Source organism: Rutidosis leptorrhynchoides, chromosome 3, assembly GCF_046630445.1.
Source record: "Rutidosis leptorrhynchoides isolate AG116_Rl617_1_P2 chromosome 3, CSIRO_AGI_Rlap_v1, whole genome shotgun sequence".
NCBI lineage: Eukaryota > Viridiplantae > Streptophyta > Magnoliopsida > Asterales > Asteraceae > Rutidosis > Rutidosis leptorrhynchoides.
In genome coordinates, this window is record NC_092335.1 from 102,570,392 (window position 1) to 102,595,881 (window position 25,490).

General features: G+C 34.6%; 1 protein-coding gene across 1 annotated transcript in view; it reads left to right on the top strand.

Moving 5' to 3' along the window:
- LOC139896589 (uncharacterized) overlaps positions 1-25,490 on the top strand; it is a 50,262-nt gene that overhangs the window by 21,380 nt on the left and 3,392 nt on the right. The window lies entirely within an intron of this gene.

The following is a 25,490-nucleotide window of genomic DNA, read 5'->3' on the forward strand; positions in this document are numbered from 1 at the left end:
AATCTGAGGAGTATTGTGCAAGAAAATCTCATATCATCAAATTTTGATGAATTCGAGAGCTCCGAAATCACCAACTATCCCGATGATACTTTTTATTCAGCTTTACCAATTTCACAACATATCGACACATTAGCCTCAACCGACGAAATCATCGATCCATCTATGGATGAAGAAGAAGTAAGGGAGACAAATTTGTACTCTTGGGAAAACGATAACGTTGAAAATTTTACCCCCGAGACCAAAGTGGTGGGACCGATAAGTACCGTTAATGAAGAAGAATCAACTTCGATCCCGAAATTCACCATTCCACAACCTTCCAACCCAATATTCTCAATAGATGAGTCATCTATCGAAGATGAACTATGAGCTGTAATAGATAATGACACCTCGAATTTCACCCAATTGGGTAATAGAGGTGAAAACTTTGATCCCGAGAATAAACGGAAGGAAATGTTAGGAATTGTTCACCCTATAATATGTATGTCGGTGTATATCGATCCATTTGACCAAAAACCAGAAAAGAGACATATCCATTTACTAAAAGCTACACTTAAAAAAGAATTAAGTAGTGACGATCGGGTGAGTCTAAACTTTAAACCCATTGATATATTATACACCACTCGAGATGTAAATAACTGGCTCACTATTCTAATTCATGGAACTTATTCTACCGACTTCACATGTCGTCAGCTAAGTGTGGGGAAGTCTAACCCCACTTAAAGTTAAATTAGGGGTTCGGGTTAGTGCATAACTCGTTAATAAACATGCATGATGAGTAAGGGTAAAAGACGCATTTTCAAAATTAGCAAACAGTTCAGAAAAGCAACCGTTTTTGAAGAAAAACATGTGTGATAAAACAAGAAGGAATAAACGATGAGGCGCGCCATCTATCATTCGACGAGCTTTGTAATTACAAACTGGGTATTTTTAATCACTTTTCTACACTAATCACCCTCATGAATTTATAATTATAGTCTGATTTCATGCAAATGAGGGCATTGCATGATCTCAAGTGTGGGGAAGGGTTATAAATTCTCTCGGGTTTATACTTGGCTTATTTTCTAAATTTTGTGAAAATTTTAAATTTTTTTAACTAAATGAATTCAAAATCATATTTATACATATTTATGAACGATAAAACTAGGTGTTAATACCGAAATTATTGTTACCTCGAAAAGGACATAAATTGAGAAACAACTAAAATGCTTGAATTTATTTATTAAGATATAAAAAGACGCATGAAAAAGCCAAGTGTGGGGAGAATGTACCAAGTTATTCAATTAAAAACTATTTATCACATGTTTTTGTAAAGTTATTGCAGGTGCTTTTGTTTTGGACTAAATTAACCGTTTTACCCGATTTATTGTAATACTTTTGAAAGAATAGATGGATCTACACGATGAATCAATTCCATCATTAAAAGGAAGTAAAGTCTTTCGAAAAAGACACGCGCTTCTTGATTTAGGTTAAGAAGTTGTCGTCCAGACCAGCTGTAGGTTGATGAAAAATCTAGAAAAGTCATCTCTAAAATCAGCAGAAAATCCACGGACCTCAGCATCAAACAGGGTCGCCATGTGGTCAGACTTATCCTAACCATGAGAGGATCTGTCTCGTAAAATGGAGAGGGCGCCGTGCAAATTAGCTTGATAAGACTAATGAATCAGACCCTCAGAAAGGATAATCTCCTTAAAGATTAAAAATCAGCTTTTAAGCCTGATATTACTCAATCCTTGAGATTGACCTTAAAGATTGAGAATTACAAACTCATGGAATTCAATGATATCTAAACTCGAGCTTGAACGAGAAAATATTTTGATCAAATTAAAACCGATTTGTTTTCTGAAAACCTATTTTCAATGCGTTCATTACCATTGAACGTAAAATCCTGAGAATTCATCTGGAATTCATTAGGTCACCTGAACCAAATCGGGTGTCAACCGTAAGAACGGTGGTTGCATAGCATGGTCGAAGACAGGACCTTGTGCCAGACCGAAAAATCATAGGATGATCTTTACTATTGCTCCTACAAAGGATAGTAATAGCATCCGACACGTTTTTGGACCATAATCAAATGCATGTCATTAGACATTGCCTTAACAGTTGCTTGTTCATCGCTTTCCTTTACAACCGGACAGTAGTTTGCCGAAAGGTAATATACGGGACAAGTAAACTGGACGTGTTGTTTTCCTAAATACAAGGTTAGCAAGTGGGTAACACAAAACCGCAAGTGTTGAGCTAAAATTTTCAAATCTGAAACCCACAAAACCCACAAAAATATTTTGCAACACCGGTGAAGGGTTATTCCGGAAAACTTATCTAGGGTAAAAGCTAGATTGAATTTTCAAAAGATCAAATGTTTTCATAAAGATCCAATTTCTTAAAGGATCTAAATTTTCATAGTCATGTGAGACTGTAAACCACATCGTTACTATCATTGTTTATACCACCGTATCAAAATCACTGATGTACAAAGTGTGAAGAATAAAGAAGTGATTCTAGTATGTTTATTTCAAGTTCTGTATTGCTTGAGGACAAGCAAAGTTCAAGTGTGGGGATATTTGATAGTGCTCCAAATGAACATATATTTAGTAGCAGTATCCTTCCAATATGTAAAGTTTTCAGTTGCAATTGTTCTATTTTCAAGTAATATTCGTTTAATTAAATAAGTGCGAAGACAAAAGGCGAAAACGAAGATTCGAAGACAAAACCTTTCAAAAAGCTCAAATGTACAAGATACAATCCAAGTGATTCAATTTATTGATAAGAAACGTCTAAAAATGACAAGGGTACAAGTTGCGAAACGCAAAGTACAAGATATTAAATTATACGAAAGGACGTTCGAAAATCCGGAACCGGGACCTGAGCCAACTATCAACGCCCGACTCAACGGACCAAAAATTACAAGTCAACTATGCACAAGAATATAATATAATATTTAAATAATTATATAAATTATTTATATATTATATATATATATTTAAATATAACGTCGACAAGCAAATGGCCAAAAATTGGTGAGCTGGATTCCTGACCTCCGCACTCGCAGAGTTGTGAAGGCTTAAACCTCCGCACTCGCAGAGCAGCCAAAATCAGAAATGTCCTATAAATGCAACGAGCTTCTGCCGAGTTCTACACACCAAAAATAAATAATACTCCCTCTGTAATAATAATAATATATATAATATATATATATAGTATAGTTAGTTTTATATTAGTTAGTTTGGGTTATGTAAAAGTTATTTTACGGGTTTTGAAGTCGAAGTTCTGTCCGTGTAACACTACGCGATAAATAATCAATGTAAGCTATGTTCTCCTTTTTAAATTAATGTCTCGTACTTAAGTTATTATTATGCTTATTTGAGCCAAAGTAATCATGATGTTGGGCTAAATATTAAAGATGGGGTTATTGGGCTTTGTACCATAATTGGGGTTTGGACAAAAGAATGACACTTGTGAAAATTAGATTATGGGCTATTAATGGGCTTTATATTTAATTAACGATACCTCGTTAATTTAATATAAAGGTTATGATTTGACGTATCTATATATAACCACATACGCTTAATCGGACACGATGGGCGGGATATTTATAAGTACGAATTATTGTTCATTTGACCGGACACGGGGATGGATTAATAGTCAATGGACTCATTAAAACAGGGGTGGATTACATTCAAGGGTAATTGGTGTAATTGTTAACAAAGTATTAAAACCTTGGATTACACACAGTCGATAACCTGGTGTATTCATTAAACAAAGTATTAAGACCTTGTTACAGTTCGAATCCCCAATTAGTTGGAATATTTGACTTCGGGTATAAGGTTAAATTTGCCGAGCAGTTTATAATTATGACCGATGAACTATTATGGACAAAAACCAGATAGGTTTCAAATACATCCAGGACAAAGGACAATTAACCCAGGGTATTAAATTAAAATCAAAACGTCATACATCATGGTTACGAAAGTTTAAATAAGCATAATTGTTTTATTGTATTTTTCATCGTACTTTTATTTTACGCACTTTAATTATCGTCATTTATATTTTTGCATTAGGTTTTAATTGTGACTTAAGATATAAAACTGACAAACCGGTCATTAAACGGTAAACCCCCTTTTATATATTATTATATATAATTATATATATTTTGTACAAATATAGTTGTTAAAAATATAGTGTAAAATAAGCCATCTCCATGTGGAACGAACCGGACTTACTAAAAACTATACTACTCTACGATTAGGTACACTGCCTATAGTGTTGTAGCAAGGTTTAGGTATATTCCATTCTATAAATAAATAAATATCTTGTGTAAAATTGTATCATATTTAATAGTATTTCCTAGTAAAATATAAGCTATTTGATATACGCCTCGCATAACATCAGTATCAAAGTTGATCCTGCCAAGATCAAGGCTATCAGCATGTGGGAAACCCCCACTACTTCGACTCACATCCGCCAATTTCTAGGTCTTGCCGGTTATTACCGAAGGTTCATTGAAGGTTTCTGCGTTAACTCATAAAGGGAAGAAGTTTGTTTGGGAAAAAGAACAAAAAGCAGCATTTCAAACCCTGAAGCAGAAGTTAACCACCGCACCTATCTTATCTCTTCCTGAAGGCAGTGACGACTTTGTTGTGTACTGCGATGCTTCGAAGAATGGTTTTGGTTGTGTATTGATGCAAAGAACGAAGGTCATTGCCTATGCATCTCGTCAACTGAAGGTCCACGAGCGAAACTACACTACTCACGATCTCGAACTTGGAGCCGTTGTCTTCGCTTTGAAGTTGTGGAGACACTATCTTTATGGGACAAAGAGTACCATATACACCGATCATAAAAGCCTCCAACACATCTTCGATCAGAAGCAACTGAACATGAGACAGCATCGATGGATTGAAACGCTAAACGACTACAATTGTGAACTTCGCTACCATCCGGGCAAGGCCAATGTTGTAGTTGACGCCTTAAGTCGAAAGGAGAGAATGGTACATCTTCGTGTTCTGGCTCTGAACATCACCATCCATTCGAACCTCCATAGCCAGATCCGAGTAGCCCAAGAAGAGGCTCTCAAGGAGGAGAACATATCTCGCGAATACCTGAACATTCTCGTCTCTAAATTCGAGGTTAAGGAGTCTGGACTCCGATGTTATGCCGGAAGAATTTGGGTACCTCGTTATGGAGATCTACGGAACCTTATACTTGATGAAGCCCACAAGTCGAGATATTCGATTCATCCAGGAGCTGGAAAAATGTACCACGATCTTAAGGAACAGTATTGGTGGCCAAATCTTAAGAAGGATGTTGCAACTTATGTTGGAAGGTGTTTAACTTGTTCGAAGGTTAAGGCTGAACATCAGAGGCCATCTGGATTACTTCAGCAACCAGAAATCCCACAATGGAAATGGGAAGCAATTACAATGGATTTCATCATGAAGCTACCAAAGACGGTGGGCAGATACGATACAATCTGGGTTATCGTTGACCGTCTTACCAAATCTGCTCATTTTCTAGCGATGAAAGAAACAGACACAATGGAGAAACTTGCTCAACTGTACATCAAAGAAGTTGTATCTCGTCATGGTGTGCCTCTATCAATTATCTTAGATCGCGATCCCCGTTTTGCTTCTAGATTCTGGCGTTCATTGCAAGAAGCCTTGAGAACTCGTCTCGACATGAGCACTGCGTATCACCCCCAGACCGACGGTCAGAGCGAACGAACGATTCAGACACTAGAGGACATGTTACGTGCCTGTGTTATTGACTTCGGAAAGTCTTGGGAAAGGTATCTGCCGCTAGCCGAATTCTCTTACAACAACAGTTATCATTCGAGTATTAAAGCCGCGCCTTTTGAAGCGTTGTATGGCCGCAAGTGCCGTTATCCCATTTGTTGGGCTGAGTTAGGCGAAGTGCAAATCACCGGACCCGAGATAGTCCATGAAACGACGGAGAAGATTTCTCAGATTCAGGCAAGACTTAAGACGGCCCGCGATCGCCAAAAGAGTTGTGCTGATCTTAAATGTAAAGACTTCGAATTCAACGTGGGTGACCGAGTAATGTTGAAGGTCGCACCTTGGAAGGGTGTAATCCGTTTTGGAAAGCGCGGAAAGTTAAACCCGCGATATATTGGTCCTTTTGAAATTTTGGAACGTGTTGGACCCGTTGCTTACCGTTTGGATCTTCCTACTCAGTTGAGTGCCGTTCATCCTACCTTTCATGTATCAAATTTAAAGAAATGTCTTGCTCCACCGAAACTTATCATACCATTGGAAGAACTTACCATTGATGACCAACTCCACTTCATGGAAGAACCTGTCGAAATTATGGACCGTGAGGTCAAAACCTTGAAACGCAATAAGATTCCAATTGTCCGAGTTCGATGGAATGCCAAGCGTGGACCTGAGTTTACCTGGGAGCGAGAGGATCAAATGAAGCAGAAGTATCCTCACCTTTTTCCTACTCCATCACCATCAGCTTAAATTTCGGAACGAAATTTCCAATAACAGGTGGGTAATGTAACGACCCGACTTTTTTCGATTTGCTTTTATGCCTTGTATTTTAGCGAAACTGCGTTTTTGTGCGTACTGTGTTACTCTGTTACTCCGGAATCTTGGCACACGTGTTTTATATTCATATTTACCCTAAAACATGCCTTGGTGTTTGTGGAATGCTTAACTTGTCCATTGGATGCTTTATAACCGTTAGTGTTACTTGCCATTACGAATAAACCGCGAACTGCGCGCACGTTTGACTTTTGTCAGAACCGAAACTTTTGGACTGCGAAATATTAATTATTATTTTATAATAATAATTACTTGGGCCTTTGGATGCTTAATTTTATTTATTTAATTGCTAAAGCCCAATAGTTAGTCTTGTTGGACTTTCTACCTTGTTGGGCTCAAGCCCACCCTACTCTAGCTAGTGACCCAATTAATTAGCCCAGGTATTATTACTAGTGGCCCATAATAATAAATAAATAATAAATAAATTAATTAATGAGTCATACTAGTATAATGGATAAGGTTTATCTAAATGTTACATAAGATTCTAGCAAAAGGACACACTTTAGACACCATTAGCCAAAAAGCAAGTTTTTGTCTCCCCCTCCCCCCTCTAATGCCGTCCACCACCACCACCACCATGGTCTTGGCCACCTCATCAATCCATGTGATCTTCATTTGCCTATAAATACTAGCCTTTAATCCCTCATTCCAACACTTGATCATTTTGGCTTTTCACACACTTATTCTTTCTTTCTTTCCTAGCTTGTAAGTTTTTCTTTTCCTTCCTCTTTCCTTCTTAAATTCGTGTACATCATCATCATTATGTGGAAGATCAAGTTCCTTCTAGCTTTGATCTTACTTATATCTTGTTGATTCAAGCATGAATCTTTCAAGAACATGGAAGATTCAAGCTTTTTAGCTTGAATCTTCATATCTTTTGTAGATCTACTTCTTTTATACTTTAATCTTTCTATTTTATGATAAAGATTCAAACTTTTGTTTGTAATCTTCATGCATCTTCAAGATCCAAGCTTTATGCTTCAAGATCTTCAAGAACAAACAAGATGCAAGCTTTCTAGCCTGGATCTTCATATATTTTTGTTAGATCTAAGTTCTTTTTGCTTTGATCATGTTGTTTTGTGAAAAAGATTCAAACTTGTGTTTGTTATCTTCATATATCTTAAAGATCCAAGCTTTATGCTTCAAGATCTTCAAGAACACTTAAAGGTTCAAGCTTTCTAGCTTTGCAACCTTGTAACTTGTGTGAAATGGATCCAAGATCTATAGCTTAGGGTTCCATCACCTCATTTGACTTAGATTGTGCTATTACTTGTTGAATTAATGTAAAGTATGTAACTTTAGTTGTTATTGTGAATTGAAATTGTGTTAAGACTAAGGATATAATGTAACCTTGGTTCATCATCCATCTAAGACTCATGAATGAGTTGTGTTCTTACTTGGTCTTAACATATTGTGTATTGATGGTGAATCTTGGTCAAAAGTGATGCTAAACCATCAACGAGTTGTACACTTGAAGCTACAAGCATCAAGGATGAGAACCGTGATGAGCATCAAGCACCAAGAACCCCACCGGAGCACTTGTACACTGATTTTTGATCTTATCAGACCACCTGGGCTACTGTAAAGTTTATTTTCAGTTAGTTCGGTTCGAGTAGATGATTTTCCATTTAGGCCTCGTCTTAATCCGAGTTACGGTTTAGGATTTATGGCCCTCCGATAGTCACTACACCCTATTAACGTTGTGCTGAAATTTCTGACCTACTCGCACTTAAACCATCGCCACGGTCAAACGAAGACGAGTTAGGTTCTGAAAATTGGTCAGCTGTTAGGGGACTCATATACGGAGCCATAGCCACTGACCATTCATCTTTTCGATTTACCTAGAGGTCGTAGCAGCTGACCAAAGTCAGCCTATTGTTTCGATCTCCATTCTCATCAAACTTACTTAGCTTTTATGATGATGAACGATGATGATTGTAACGACCCGGAAATTTCCGACCAAATTTAAACTCTAATCTCTATATGGTTCCGACACGATAAGCAAAAACCCTAAAGTTGACCCGCACTTTTTCGATCGTTCTATACTTATAAGATTAATATTTACATAAATTAAACCTTACCAACATGATAAGCAATCCAAATTGTTGAGACTTATGTTTTCGAAAAGAGTTTTACACAACGTTTGACCGTCTAGTTTGACCGATGATATCACGAACTATACAATATATGATAATTATACGTTTGTGTATATATATGTATATATACATATTTAACATGATCTAAGAATGTTTTAATATCTCATTTTGTATTAATAACAATAAGTTATAAGTATATTTTGAAACTACTAACTTAAGTTTTCAAAACGATAACCATACGTAACGTTATTTGACTTAAATACTTATGACCTATAATGTTTATACATATATCGTATAAGTAATGTATTTAATCACTTTTAAAGACTTAAATACATAAAACAATATAAGTATATTTACAAAAGATAGCTATATTTGAATCCTCGTTCCGTTTTCTCAAAGATTTCTATACGTATACCTAGGGTATATGTACCCGTATCATACGCAGCTTCTAGATGTATTTACTATTGGTATATACCAATAAAAATCTGCTCCTTAGCAGCCTTAAATGATTAAGAAACATGTGGAACCAACCATTTGTCAAGTAGCATGAATTATTTAGCAAGAAAACAAAGTTAGGTATCTTTTTTTTTCCTTTATAACCTAAAAACGTTTTTATGCATGCACACCATTTCTTCACCCCATTTTCTCATACTTACACTTCCATTTCTCTCTCAAAATACTCTTAACTTCATACTTGATCATCTCCAAGCATTTTCCCCATCATTTAGCTTCAAAAACCTTACTTAAACACCATAAGAAAACCATACAAAAACACTTCAAGAAATCCTTCCAAGAACACAAACTTACTTCCAATCTTTCATCCAATTCCATCACCCTTTTGGTTCTAGCTTTTTACTCCTCTTTTACAGCAACCTTGTCCAAGGAACTTGAGGTAGTATCTATGTTCATAACCTTATTCGATTCATATATATATATAGCTATCATATTTTGTGGTATACAATTTTAACAACAAGAACATAGTTTGAAAGTTTTCAAACTTGTTTGCAAACTAAATAGATCCTTCTAACTTAACTTTTAAAATACTTCAAGACCTGTAATATAACTTAAATATATGCTAACTTAACAAGGTATAACTTGGTTTTTCAAAGAATATCTTAAAAACTGTTTTTACGACGTCGGAGTGTAACCGGGGACTGTTTTGGGTTGGATAATTAAAAACTATCTTAAACTTTGAATTGGAGGTTTATGTTCTGGAAAAATGATTTTTACTATAAATATGTTAACACATAAAAATTTCATGATTTAATTCAAAGTATAAGTATTTTTAGAAAAATGGTCATTAAGTGTTATTTTTTTGTAACAAAAATGTTTAACTTCATAAGTTTTACTAAAGTTTCACCTATGCTGTGTGATTTTGAATACAAACCAAGGTATTTTCAGTTCATAGTCTTTAAGAGGGACTCGATCCAAGGAGATGGCAAGTTGAATCAACGAAAACGGATTTGTAACGAAGAAACTATGAACGAAACAAAATTGGTTATCCTAGACTTGTTTAACTTCGGGATTAATTGGGAAAAATTAAATAAATCACATATTTCTAAGATAACATGATATTTTATATATATGTACTTATAATTCAATTTTATATGGTTCAGGATCACCCGTAAACAACACGAGAAGATTAATCATAAGATCCCATGTTTGTACGCAACACGTCATTTGACAACACCGGTACTTTATGTACGCAACACGTCATTTGACAACACCGGTACCGTGGGTCAAGATTAATCTTGACCAATACATATACGATGGGGTTTTATTTATTTCGTTGGGGGTTTTATTTATTTCATTGCGGGTATATTAAACTTCTAAAAATGAACCATTAAAATTGAATTACTAACAACGAGCTGCTAACTACGGACTAAGGAATTATTCAAAGTATTAAAAGTATAACAAGTATATATATGTGACGTTTGTTTAAAAAGAAAAGGTATTGATATATTATATATGGATAGGTTCGTGATATCAACCGGAGACCAAGTCAAATTATATATATCTTCAAGACGAAAGTGAGTATATAGTCCCACTTTTAAACTCTAAATATTTCGGGATGAGAATACATGTATTTTATGTTTTACGTTATGGACACAAGTAACTGAAAAATATATTCTACGTTGAGTTGTACCACTGGCATACTTCCCTGTAGCTTGGTAACTGTTATTTACAGCGGTATTGTAAACGCGAATCCTGTTGATAGATCTATCGGGCCTGACAACCCCAACCGGACTGGACGACCAGTATTCAACGGTTGCACAGTACTTCGTTTCGTGACTACACTTGGTACAGTATAGTAAGATTTCATATTAAAGGGAATATGCGACGTGATTAATTGTTAAGTATGGTTACCAAGTGCTCAACCACTTAGAATATTTTTATTAAAATGTTTATATATGAAATCTTGTGGTCTATATTTATATCGCTGTCGACATTAAACCTATATCTCACCAACTTTATGTTGACATTTTAAAGCATGTTATTCTCAGGTATGAATTAAGTCTTCCGCTGTGCATTATCTCGTACTAAGGATACTACTTGAGGCCATTAAGGACTTATATCATAAGGCGTTGCATTCGAGTCATTGAAGTTCATAGAGACTATTATTAAGTAAATGGCGGTTTAGGTCATTTGAATATTATGAAATGTCAGGCGAATATGTCAATTATGGATGTAACTATAGATTGCCTTTTAAGAATAAATGCAACGTTTGTAAGATGTATCATATAGAGGGCAAGTACCTCGCAATGTTATCAACTATTGTAATTCATTTGTAATCAATATGGACAACGTCCGGATGATTAGTTTCGGATCCTTTCAATGATGATGATGACACTTAAACTTATCTTATGCACTATTAGAATTTATAAAGACAACCTACTGAACTAGTAACATTTGATTTAGGTTGACGACCTTTCGGACCGACTTACTACTTGCGTACTTTCATTACTGACTTTACCGCTTTTATCGCTGTGAGTTATAGCATCCCTTTTTACTTTAATTATTTTGGGACTGAGAATACATGCGCTTTTTACGTTTTGCATACTAGGCATGAGTACTTAAACTTTATATGTAACATCCCGCATTTTTCCGTTAAATTATTTTAACGCCCGTCTTTTTCTTTTTAAATAATACCCTTCATATCTAGATTCGTATCCTTTGTTAAGTAACATTTTAAATATTCTCGTTATCGGATTTTTAATATCTCCCGTACTTCCGTGTAATTTAAAATAATTCGTTTGGTCAATTCACGCACCCGCAACCGAACGCGAGGGACTAGTTTCGCCATTGGAGCAAAGATGTGACTAGCTTGACTAGTCAACACCCACCTCCCCATTTTCCTTTTCATTTTCATTTCCATTTTCTTTCTATACTTTCCAATTTTCTCTCAAACACCACTACAAAGAATCATCATCTAAATTCGGATTTGGAAGCTTCAACCAAAACAAAATACATATTTGGAATCCTCTCTTCATCCTCTTCAATTTGATACCAACTTCATCTCATTTGGGTAACTTTCTAAAATCACTAATTTTATGTGTTCTTGAGATTTTTGAGTTATAAAGTTGTTAATTAGTGTCTATGGCTCATTGTGATGTCGTGTATGTAATTTGTATGCTCGATTCGTTGTTTTTGGTGTAACTAGTTCAATATGAAAATTACTTGCTAAATCCTTGATTTTGGATGATCAAATGTTGTTAGATTGTTAAAGTGCATGTTTTAAAAGTGTTACTAGTATCATTAGCTTCGTTTTGATGTATAGGTTGATTAAGGAAACTCCAAGAACATGATTAATGATTTTGTGAACTTGGATTAGGGTTTGATGAGCTTTACATGAACTTTTGATGCGTCAAATGCTATGAGATATTGTTGTTAAGTGTTTTGTTGCAATGTGTGTTTGATTACCTTCAAAACGGCATATCAAATGTGTGAATTGGATTCCCGAAACTTAAAATGCATTTGATGAACTTGAAACTTTGAAAATGGATTCTTAATGATCACTTGACGGAAAATCGGTTATTGAAATTGATGTTTTTGTTTGATGAAACGTGTTTAGTTGTCTTCCTTGTCAAATTACCTTTCCAACGATATATAGTATGCATTTTGGATGTTTTCGGTTCATAAAATATGTTAATTTGAGTTTTGGTTCGTGACTTGGTTTTTTTTTTCTGCAAACTGCATGATTCCCAGGTATTGCGCGCCGCGCATTTACCCGCGCGCCGCGCAGAATCAGAGATCCCAGATGTTTGCCTTCTTGGTTGAGTTCTGACCAGAAATTGCACTTGGGTGCGCGCCGCGCAACCCAGTGCGCGCCGCGCAAAAGCCCCAGGCCACTCTCTTTTGTTTTTAAATGTCACAAAAATGTTTCCGCTTAACTCAAACTCCGTTTAACATGAAACTTGACTATTAGGCTCTTATATGACTTCTCGTCTTGGGAAAATTGTCGGATACCCGACCCGACCCCGTTGACTTTGACTTTGACCAAGTTTGACTTTTAGTCAAACTTAATCAAACGATTATACAATCGTTCTAACATACTTAACTACTTGTATCGTGCATGAAACTTGACAAATTGATTCACATGCTATATTAATCGAGTCGTAACGAGCCATAGGACTAATTGAACATCTTTGACCGTTTGTGTTTACCGTTATTGATATAACCTATATGTTTAGGTCAAGACTAGCTTTGTCTTTGCACGCGTGTACTTGTCGAAGTACTTTATTAACTCTTGCACTCAAGGTGAGATCATAGTCCCACTTTTTACTCTTTTGAACTTACTTTTGGGATGAGAAAACATAAACGATTCTTTTGAACTAAGTGAACACAAGAACGGGAAAACAAACATTCTACATACGAGTTTAGAACGAAAATCCTCAATCCGATTATCATTAGTTACATCAGATGGTGTAAGCGAGAACTTATGTTATATGGCCATATGGGTTTGACAACCCTCATCTTTGACGGTTCGCTACCGTCTACGGGTGAAATATATTTTCGGGAAACAGTGTTTGTTCTAGCACTAATTACTGGGGTATTCAACGGACGGAATGTTAAGCTTTGATAATTGGGTGCTCGTGAATATTAACTTTAGAATGTATTACTATTATTTCAACTTTACAAATCTTGTGGTTCGGCTTACTTTACTTTTACTCACATACTTACTTAAACCTATGATTTCACCAACATTTTCGTTGACAGATTTCTATGTTTTTCTCAGGTCTTGCACGATATGTGATACATGCTTCCGCTCACTATTTGATACTTGCATTGGATGTCGAGTATACATGCATTACTTGGAGCGTCTTTTGACTTTACTTTAAACCGTGTCGCCTAGATTTCAAATGTACTTATAACCTTGTAACTTAACTTTTGGTTGAACAATTCTTGTAAACTTTGGAAACAATCTTTATTTTGAAATGAAGGCGACATATTTTGGTCAAACTTTGTCTTAAAGACTTATGACCATGCAATGGGACCTACGTAGACGACGCCGTCACTTGACGATTTATCGGGGTCGCTACATTATATATGTGTGGGTTATACAACGGCATAAATATTCCCCTTAGCACGGTAACGTTTAGTCATTAGTTTTTGAACCAGTGAACGTGAATCTTAGATATGGATCCATAGGGTTTGACATCCCCACTCGGGCTAGTCGCGCTAGCATTTAATGGGTGTTTAATACTTCGTGAACATACGCACTCGCCAAGTGTACTTTCAGGGGGTTATAAACGTTAAGTCTAGTTACCGGGTGCCCACGGTTATGCATATACTTTTCATACTGTTTTGATACGCTGTTGCAGCACTGAAATCTCGTGGCCTATCTTACGTTACTATTACAACTTAAACTATAGCTCACCAACATTCGTGTTGACTTTTTAAGCGTGTATTTCTCAGGTGCCTAGAGGTTTATTGCTTCCGCTGTTAGACTTGATGTCATGCTGTTATTGAATTGCTGTTAAGGACCTGCTGTATTAGTTATCCGCTGCATTACTAGAGATGTCTCAAATTATGAAACCTATGTTTTGCATTCGTAAACTTATGTTATTTTGGAACAATGGTTTGTAATAAGTCTTATGACATGTTATCTTTGTAAAACGTTATCTTTTTAATGAATGCAAATCGGTTTTCAAACAGCATATAGTGTTTGACCTTGTGATGATCCTGTTGTTGATGATCCATACACGATGGTTTTGTACGGGGCGTCACAAGTGAAGTAATGTAATTCAGGTTATATGATATAATATGACTAGCCTTTAAGAGCCCGTGCGTTGCACGGCGACTCTTAATCAAACAATCTGAAAACATATACGATATTTCAATTAACGGTATGATAAAGAGAGTATCACAAGTATGCCATTTTTATTAGAACACCAAATTGTACGTTGATATCCATGAAAAACAAATGATGTGATTAGCCTCTGACCCATTTAATCATTCCCAACGAACCGTGTGACCCATTTAAATAAATATGAAGTCTTAAAATATTTAAATGGAATGCGTGTAATAGAATATACAGAAGTAATAGAACTATAATAATGCTATATAACTCGTAAATGAATATTTACTTTCGTTGTTAAAAAAAATCCTAAGGGTGGCAATTTGGGCGAACTGAGAAATATAATAAAAATAATAGAGCCACTACATAAATGTTATTTGTAAATCAGCAAAATCGTGTGTTACAGTCATACCTACAAAGTAGAACCAATAAAAAGAGTAAGAAGTAACAAAATTAAGCCCTGCAAGAAGCGACCATAAGCATCTGTATTTTGAGAAAATACATGAGAAAAACACCGTCCGTTGCACAAGTTGGTAAAAAATTGTGCAAAAATGTAAGTCGTGATTATCTAATAAAACAATGTTGATAAATTAATCAACGCAAGTACCAATACCAATCTAAAAAACCTTAGTAAATACAATATTTGTTAATCCTTAATCCTCGATCACATGCTTATTCATTCCGGTCTAAGGTCCATCCAGCAAGACAATCAGTAATAATTATGGGAGTTATGGTACCTCAAATCTCACTTTTAGTACATATAATAAGGGGTTAGGAGTTACAGTATGAGCAACTGTGAAATGTTAAACATTGAAAACGAATGAGATATTTAACTTGTTGAAAAGTATTCATTTATTCAGCCAAATTGATAATGGCTCCAATTAATCACATCACTATATACATGAATAACATTAGCAAGAAACTAACATGAAAGTACCTCCATGAGAGCAAAACCAAATATCTCCTAATTGGACAAAACTTAAGGCTCCAGACAATTTGAAGCCTTTAGTATCAATTTCCAGCTGCAAATTAAATAATTGTTTGGAGTCTACAACAAATCAGGTCAATCCATGCTTCCTTGTCTGCGTTTAGTGGTAGTGATGGAGATGATATTGAAACGCCAGGTCCATCCAAGCTTTCTGGTCTGCATTTACGGAATAACATTGTTAGTTTTCATTGTTTATGACAAATGGAATAGTTAGTCGAGTTTGATAACGGGTCAAAACAGACATTTATTAAAAATTGGATCGGGTTGATTCTAAGCAGAAGACGTGTCAATTTTTTTATAAAAAATGGCGTGCAAAATGTGCTCATGAAAACTATTAAGTTTCTCATTGTAATCTAATTTTTTTTTTTTAAATAATATAAGGAGATTATATGACTTTATAATGTAAATCTGGGGGGCTCTGGAAGACTTACTAAGTTTGTTTGACTCATTTGACTTCTATTTCTTTACAACCATTATTTCCATTTTATACTTTTGACCCGTTAGAAATAAGAAACAGACACATCTATCCAATTAACTTATGACTCTTTAACCTTGTACATGCTAAGTTGATCCATAACTGTAGTAGGCAAGAAACTGTAGTACATATAGGTGAAAATGTAGGACCTTTCACATAATTCCAACTTAAGTACATAAATGTGAAAATGCAGTTACAAATGTATAGAACCCGTGTGTTTGGACGATATTGGTATCTTATATAAGTTTATACATAATTGATATCGTCTAGTTTTCATGTATAGAACCCGTGTGTTCTTCCATAATTGATATCGTCTAGTTTATACATATCTTATATAAGTTTTCGGAGACGATATTGGTTCAGTTTATTAGTATTTTGGTTAGATCCAAGCAAGGATTTTCGGTACTTAATGAGTGAAGTAATGTAATTCAGGTTATATGATATAATATGATGATTTGGATGAAATTCGGAAGGAAGAACATGGATTTCGATCGAGTGAAGAGTTGAGTGCAATTAAAATCTCGAGTTTAAGTTACTAATCTCGAGTCCTGACCATTTGGCTAAATGTGAGAATTTTCATTCTTGACGTGAGCATTTGAAACGTGAGATTTATTAAATTCTGAAGATCAATTCCCTGTTGAATTTTTCGCGATGGAGATTACAGTATAACGAGGTAGGTGGGCAGCTCGCGCGTTGCCGCGAATATATTATTACAATACATATATCGATGATCGTCATAAAATTAACATTTGTCATTACCTAAATTTGTTATATGAATTAAAAAATTGGGAAAAAAAAAGATAGGAAGAAACTTTAAAGGAAAAGACAAAGTATATTTGAAATTAAAAATGTTATTTTTATTTAATTTCACAACTAGAATGGGTAAAATAATTGCTATGTGGAGCAATGGTATTGGTAGATCAGTTACACCATTTAATATATGTAGTAATCTCGAGTTTGACTAATATAGTGAAACGCGAGGATAGCGATTAGTGGGCCGGATGGTGAATTAGAACAGGGAAAGAGGCCGGTGGCTTTTTATTGAGTTTGGGCCCAGCACCAACATTTATTTTTGCTAAAAAAAAGACACTAGCAAACCTTATTTATTTTATTTAGATTAGGTTTTATTTTTGAGTTGTAATCACTTGAATACAATAATTTGCTTGAGATTTAACGGACCAATCAGAGCGCGATATGTGGCGCTACAATCACTTGTGATTGAAAAAAAAAATTTATTTTTTTCAAAAAAAATTTAATTTTAATAAAAAAAATTGAAAATCTTTTTTATTATTTTTTTTTTGAATTTTTTTTTTTTAAATTTAGCATTTCAAACTCAATCACATGTGATTGTAAAACTCAATCACATGTGATTCTGCATGTCAAATCTAATCACATGTGATTGAAACAAAATATTTCAAATTTTTTTTTTTCAAAAAAGAAAATTTCAACCGGAAACAGACTTCAATTCGTTGATTTGATCAAGTTTGTTGGCGTTTCGTGATCATATCTTTAAAATTTCAGACTTTAATTCGGTGATTTGATTATGTTTTGATCAAAAACTTGGTGTTTAAAGGTTTTAGAACAAACTTATTGAAATCCGTCATTTTACTAAAAATTTCTTTTTTCAATCACATGTGATTAGATTTAAATGCAGAATCACACGTGATTGGGTTTTACAATCACATGTGATTGAAAAAAAAATTCGAAAAAAAAAGTTCGAAAAAAAAATTCAGAAAAAAAAAAATCGAATTTTTTTTTTTGAAATTTTTTTTTTATATTTTTTCAATCACATGTGATTATCGCGCCACGTGTCACACTATGATTGGTCCCTTGATTCTCAACTTAAAAGTTGGTCTCATTTGAATATTCCTATTTATTTATATTCTTTTGTTTTGTTCCCTGGAGGCCACGACAAGAACAAAAGATGTAATTTAACTCATGACGTTTACGAATTAGTCTTCCATCAATCAGTATTATTTATTTATTTATTGGTTTATTCTTTGGTCAAAGGAGGCAAACGGCTGGAACTTTGGTTCTTCAAGCTTCTAATTCTTTTAGCTATAACTTGGGATCTTTATTCTACTACAATACGATCGATACTTTTATTTTAATTATTTGTTTTATTACAATGATTAATTATTTGTTTTTAGTTGTTTTTGTTTCTAGTTTAATTTTCACAAGTAGCTAAATTTATTGTATTTACCTAAATTGTTGAACCTAATCGATGAATTGCTATTTTATAGTTATTACAATTACAATTGATTAAATTGCTTAGTTTATGTCTAACTAACAAACGACCCTTGTAAATTGTTTAACGATGGCTAGATTGATTGATAATTTGTACTAGATTATTGATGAATGAACTCTGAAAGCGTTGAAATATATGAGGGAAACTGATAATATAACTAGACGTTTAACAATTTGATACTTGTTGCAACAATTGTTAGGTTCTAAAGAGACACCAAAATAACCTAAGTTAAATTATTTACTTGAGTAAGTGTGATTGTGAATTGATTAGTGACTAGGTTAACGACAATTATTCTTAGATTACTAGTTATTAAACGGTAGGAATCAACAGATAAGTATGGTGACACAATTAATCAATTGATAATAACAGGTTTAATTAAGAAATCTTAACCTAGGAAATTGATTATAAGTGGATAACGTTGTCTCCATTAATTTTACTTTTTTATTTCGTTCTTTTATTTACAACATTTCTTCTTTTCTTTTTCATTCATTTATTTTGTTTACGTTAAATTAACCAACAACTAACAGACCAAAACCACCTCCTTTAACCAAAACCACCCGACAACAGAACGCAATTTTTTTCCTGGTTTATACCAAATAAGCAGCAACATAAGTCACGAACATGCAAAATCATGCTAAATGCATCAAACTTTATACGCCATTATCTAATGAGGATTAATAATACAAAACTTCAAGCTTCTATCACGCTTTATGTTTATCTTTTAATGTATGTATATTTTCTTCTCTTATCGTTTTTTTTTTTTTGTTTATTAAAAAATTTGATTGTACAAAAAAAATCATAAGAATCATTGGTGATGTCATATTCTTCAACTTGGTTCATCCTCAACTTCCTACGATAAAGAGAACCACGAAAGAAGAGAGAGCTCAACAGCTGGTAACTCACCTTCTGGACTTGGTGGAGATTTAGTGAAAGTTTGATGAGTGTTCCGACACTTTTGCAACTGCATTTGTATGACAAAGCTAACTAGTCATGAAAGGTGTTACATTTAGCTTAGATCTCATATAACTTTTTTGCACTAACCTACAAGTTTAGAAAGAGTTCAAACCATCAATAAAAATAAAACTGACAACTTAAATCAATAATTGCGTGAGATGTAAGAAGTGGAGATATTAGACCGGTTGTAACGGAGTGGGGAACACGCCGTGAGGGATGAGGTGGCATCCGGCCACGCGGTTGCAGGAGCTGTATCGGCGCGTGGGAGAGGGGCGGGGGAGGTGGCGTGGGTGGTTTGCGTGGGATGGCGACGGAGGGGGAGACGCGGGTGAGAGGTTTCGATTGGGCCACGTGTGAGTTAGATTGTGGATCTATTTTTAGAGTTTTTTTTTTTTTTTTTTTTTTTTTTTTTTTTTTTTTTATGTAAATAAATCTGGATCTGTTATTTAGTCCCTATTTCTCACTATAAGCTTTCTAGTGAAGATCAGATTTAATAAAAAAAAAAAATGAGAGAAAGTTTGTAGTTTCGATCTATCTATAATGAAGGTGTGGTTTCTGAAAGTAAAAAAGGGATTGAGGTGTTGAAGATGAGTTGCAGAGGTTGGCGAAGATAACCCAACATGGCCCACTAAAATACAAATTTTAGCCTCTCGACTTTCACTTTAGAATTTGATTATCATTTCATCCAATTTAATATCGATCGTGATTAGTGAGAAAATTAATAAACGTTGATTTATAAAATAAACTATAAATAAAGTGGAGTATAATTTTAAGGTTTTATATATATAAATAACATAAAACAAACTAATAAAAAATAAAAATAAAATGCTACATCAGCTTTCCACTAACTCACACCACTAACCCACACCACAAACTCACACCACCACTACTTCACTCAAATCACCCACACGTCCTAGTCATCAAAAAGCAACATACGCCCCCAACTCACGCCCCCTACCGTTACGAATGGTCTTATAGTGTGTTTGTTTAACATTTGTCTTATATGCTGTGATGTAAGACTATATTTAACCAGGCGTCACTTTTTCTCAGTCATCCCACATGGCAGCTGTTTTGACGCCCTTGACGCCCCTAACGCGGCGTCAAAATTTGACGCCCCGGGCGTCAGTTGCAAATCTGACGGATCCAAAAGTTGTGTCAAATTTTTTTTCAACCAATCAGGTTTTGCCACATATTTTTATATATTATTAATTAATAAATTATATACCTAACTACCAATAATATTTTACCACATCACCCATTCACAAATTTAACCCTCAAATTTGATACTCCCTTTTATTTAACTTCATCTATTGACCTTGTCACATCACCAAAAATTATATCATTTGACTTTGATATCACCGGCCACCGTTAGAAATAGTCCAAGGAGAAAGTGGGAAATATCCACTTACAGGTGACAACTTAAAACCTTTTATGTAAAAAGGGTGAATTTGGGCTATTTTCTTTACCTTCAATAAATCCGCTGATAAACCCTCGTTCCACTGAAATCACCATTTCAATCAAGAAACCTGTGTTAAAAAACCCTAAATAAATCATGATGAGACGTGCTTTACTCAACCCCAAATTCATCACTAATTACCTCCTTACCACTCCTCGTTCATCTTCAACCCCCATTCCAAACACACTAATTTCACCTTTGTTCAGTTACCCATCCAAATTCAGATTTTTCTCAGCTGAAATTGAGAATCCATCCACCGATAAAGGTACATTACTAAACCCTAATTTCGTTTTCAGTGTATATGAATGAGTATGTGTCAGCATATGTATGTTAATGGTCGGCAGAGCTGAAAAGCATATATTTGACTGCTACCCGTTTAATAATTACTATTACTATTACTATTATCATGCCTAAAGCCCTAAACTCGATTTTAATGAGCATCTGATTAACTGTTTGAATGCTTAACGTGGGTCGTGGCTCCTATGTATGTGTACATTTATATATGTATGGTTCATACATGCTCATTGAGTAACCCAAACCTGAGCTAGAGGTTGGTGGGTTTCGGTTGACAGGTTTGCAGATAAAAAAAAAACCTGACCCAAACTTTCTTCTTTTGTGTTGCTTGGTTTGAAATAGCCAGCCCTATTACAAGTATTTATTTATTTCCCTAATTTTCAATATGTAATACCAGAACAATAAGTAACATCATATCTACTATATTACTTGATAGTTTAACTACTCGAATGTCTTTTTATGTTGCTACAGGCTTGAAGACAGACTCCACCGTTAAACATGATGCAGAATTCGAACATCCAAAAACCCTGAACATGATGCGAGACATCATGCATCTATTGAACAACCCAGACTTTTTTTTTGAAACGGTGAACCACCCTAAAGTTCGTGAAATCGGTGGTCAGAATCCAAAAATCAATGATAAGCTCAAGTATCCCGCCATCCTCAGACGAAGTATAGAGGCTATAAGAATGGAAGTTCAAAGAAACCCTGAACGCTTGCGTGAAATGGCGCATAACCTAGACCGAGTGCTTAAGCGAATTGACGAAAACAGCCAGGAGGCTAACCCTGCAACCACTGGTGGTGATCTGGGCGGGGCAGAGATGACTACTGGTTCTCCTGCTCCGTATACCGACCCGCTTCCCAATTCTGGGGTTGCTGCTGGTGGTAGGCATCGATTATTCCCACTCCTTTTCAACTCGTATGTATATATACATACATATGCTCTGTGTATCTAATTATATATATATATATATATAAGGATCAATGGGGAAGTAACCAATCGGGGGAAACGGGGGGAAGCAAATTTTTTTTTTTTTTTTTTGTTTTTTTTGAAATTTTTTTTTTCCGGCATCAAGATTACACGAAAATATGAACATTTAGAAGAGACACTTCGTGATGAATATTATTATTTAGGCGGGAAAACGATCGACAAAAATAACATTCAAGATAATATTGTTCGTGAAGAATATGAACGTTTTTTTTTTCATGTTTTGTGAAGTAAAATTTAGCCCGATTTAGAGTTTAGGGTTTAGGGTTTGGTGTTTTGGATTTATTCCATAAACCCAAAACACCAAACCCTAAACCCTAAACCCTAAACTCTAAACCGTTCGTGTTAAAAACTCAATCTAAATCCTAAATCTAAACCCTAAATCTAAACCCTAAACCCTAAATTTCTAAACCCTAATATCTAAACCCTATAAACCCTAATATCTAAACCCCAATAGCTAAAACCTCAAAATACGCTCGAAAAACACGATAATTGTTATATATTACTTCTTCGAGCGTTTTCCCGCCAAAATAAAAACATTTATCACAAAGTGTCTCTACTAAATGTTCATATTTTCATCTCATCTATAATGTTGGTGAACAAAATTTTTTCAAAAAACGAAAAAAAAAAAAAAGTTTTTGCTTCCCCCCGCTTCCCCCCGAATGGTTACTTCCCTCTTGATCCTACCACTATATATATATATATATATATATATATATATATATATATATATATATATATATATATATATTAATAATTGATATATGTTAATAATGTAAGGATAATGATAATTATAAATCTTAATGATAATATGATAGAATGATAATAAAGATGATATGAGTTTGCAGGTACAGATAATGCAACAAACCCTACCGGAGTTGGTAGGTCCCCTTCGCCAGATGGCGGTGTCGATGATGTCAGCAACTCTGAAAGTACAGTGACCGTTAATGTACGGTCTTTAGATGGTACGAACTTCGTGGTTCATGCTACCCTAGAAGAAGCCTCTGACAAGGCTTTTAAATCTGTTATCGAACAGAACTGTGATGAAACGCTAAAGAACCACGGTATGGTATTTTGCAGTTTAGTTTGTTTATTAAAAAATTAATATAAAAAATTTAAACTGAAATGACTACTTCTAAAATCATTTCAGTTTAATTAATTTCTTAAATGTTTTGTTATATTATATATATATATATATATATATATATATATATATATATATATATATATATATATATATATATATATATATATATATTTTTTTTTTTTTTTTTTTTTTTTTTTTTTTTTTTTGGCTAACAGGGTTGGAGTCAAACCACACCGTTCTCCTAATTCGCGGTTCAAGTTGGATTCAACCTACTCCCAGCCAGGTAGGTATCGTGTAGTTTGAATTTTTTTTCTAACAATTCATTATGATGATGTGGAGTTATTACTCGAATTTTGCATTTTTAGGTACTCGGGCCCAGGGCACATATAATACAAGCGATGCATGATTCAAATCCGGAATTCAGCAAGATGATGGAAGATCCCGAGTTCAAGAGTATGTTCCCCGAGCCCATGACCATTCGGGTAAATGCTGATTTGACTTTTTTCTCTAGTCAAACTTTTACGTTGCTAATATTATTATTATTATTATTATTAGTACTAATTGGTACTAATTCACTTATTATTTTCTTGTAACATGTTTATTGCTCCTGTTGCAGCAGTCGATGACACTAAACGAAACTGTTTTTTCGGTGTTCACAAAGGGACCTGGTAACATTAACTTGGATATGCTTAGAAACATAACAAATCATGCTCCTTTATTTATCAAATAGTATACATTACTATATTATTTTTATCTTATAATAACTAAAACTGATAACTGCTTTTGTGTTTAAAATGATAACAGTGTCTCTAGAAGAAATGGGGTTTTCGGATGAGCTGTTACGAATCCTTTCTGCATTTCAATAGCTCGATCTCTCATTTTCTATTTTTATTGGAGACTATCAGTGAAAAGTGAAATTAAGCTAGTGTAAATAGTACTCGGCGGTGTCCGGGATGACTTTTTTAGCTTATGAGCTTTTGGTATTTGAATTTTAGGAATTACGGAGTATTTAGCTTATGAACTTTTGTTGCATTTGGGTTGATCGTGGTACACTAAATATTTGATCATCTACTTCCATCAACGGTTTTGTACATTTTTCTCATGTCCTCATTCTCTAGCTGATTGAAATTCGTATGCTCTAAGCGATCACCAAATATATTATAAAACGATCCAAACTTAAACAAGTGCAAGGATCACGGGAGTAAAACAACTCGTACCATATATTATGTAGTAGCCAGGTGAACAACATTGCAATAAGCTCGTAAAATTTGCAGCGTGGAGAACTAACCTACAAGTTTAGAAAGAGTTCAAATCAATAAAAAAAAATATGGGACAACTTAAATCAATAACTGCGAGAGATCATGAGCAAATAGTCATGGACTATTAGTGGCTATGCCAAAACTGAGAAACAGACATATTATATAGTGGGTTTGCTTAACATTTTGTCTTATATGGTGTGAATTGTGATGTAAGAAAAACGTGGAATATCCACGTGAAGGTGACAACTTTAACCCTTTTATGTAAAAAAGGGTGAATTTGGGCTATTTTCTTTACTTTTAATAAATCCACTGATAAACCCTCATTCCACGGAACTCACCATTTCATTCAAGAAACCTGTGTTAAAATTTAAAACCCTAAATCATGAGACGTGCTTATTTCCCATTAATTACCTCCTTACCACTCCTCGTTCATCTTCAACTCCCATTCCAAACACAAAACTTTTCCCTTTATTCAGTTACCGATCCAAATTCATATCAAAAAACCTGTGTTAACTACCTCCTTACCACTCCTCGTTCATCTTCAACCCCAATTCCAAACACAAAAAATTCACTTTCATTCAGTTACCGATCCAAATTCAGATCTTTCTCAGCTGTAAATGAGAATCTATCCACCGACAAACCAAACAGTAATTCTGAATCAACCACCATTTACCCTCCACCACCAAAAGATTTCAAGGTCCAAGATGTCAGCAATAAAAGTACATTACTAAACCCTAATTTCGTTTTCAGTGTATATGAGTATGTGTCTATGAGTGTCTGTATGTAC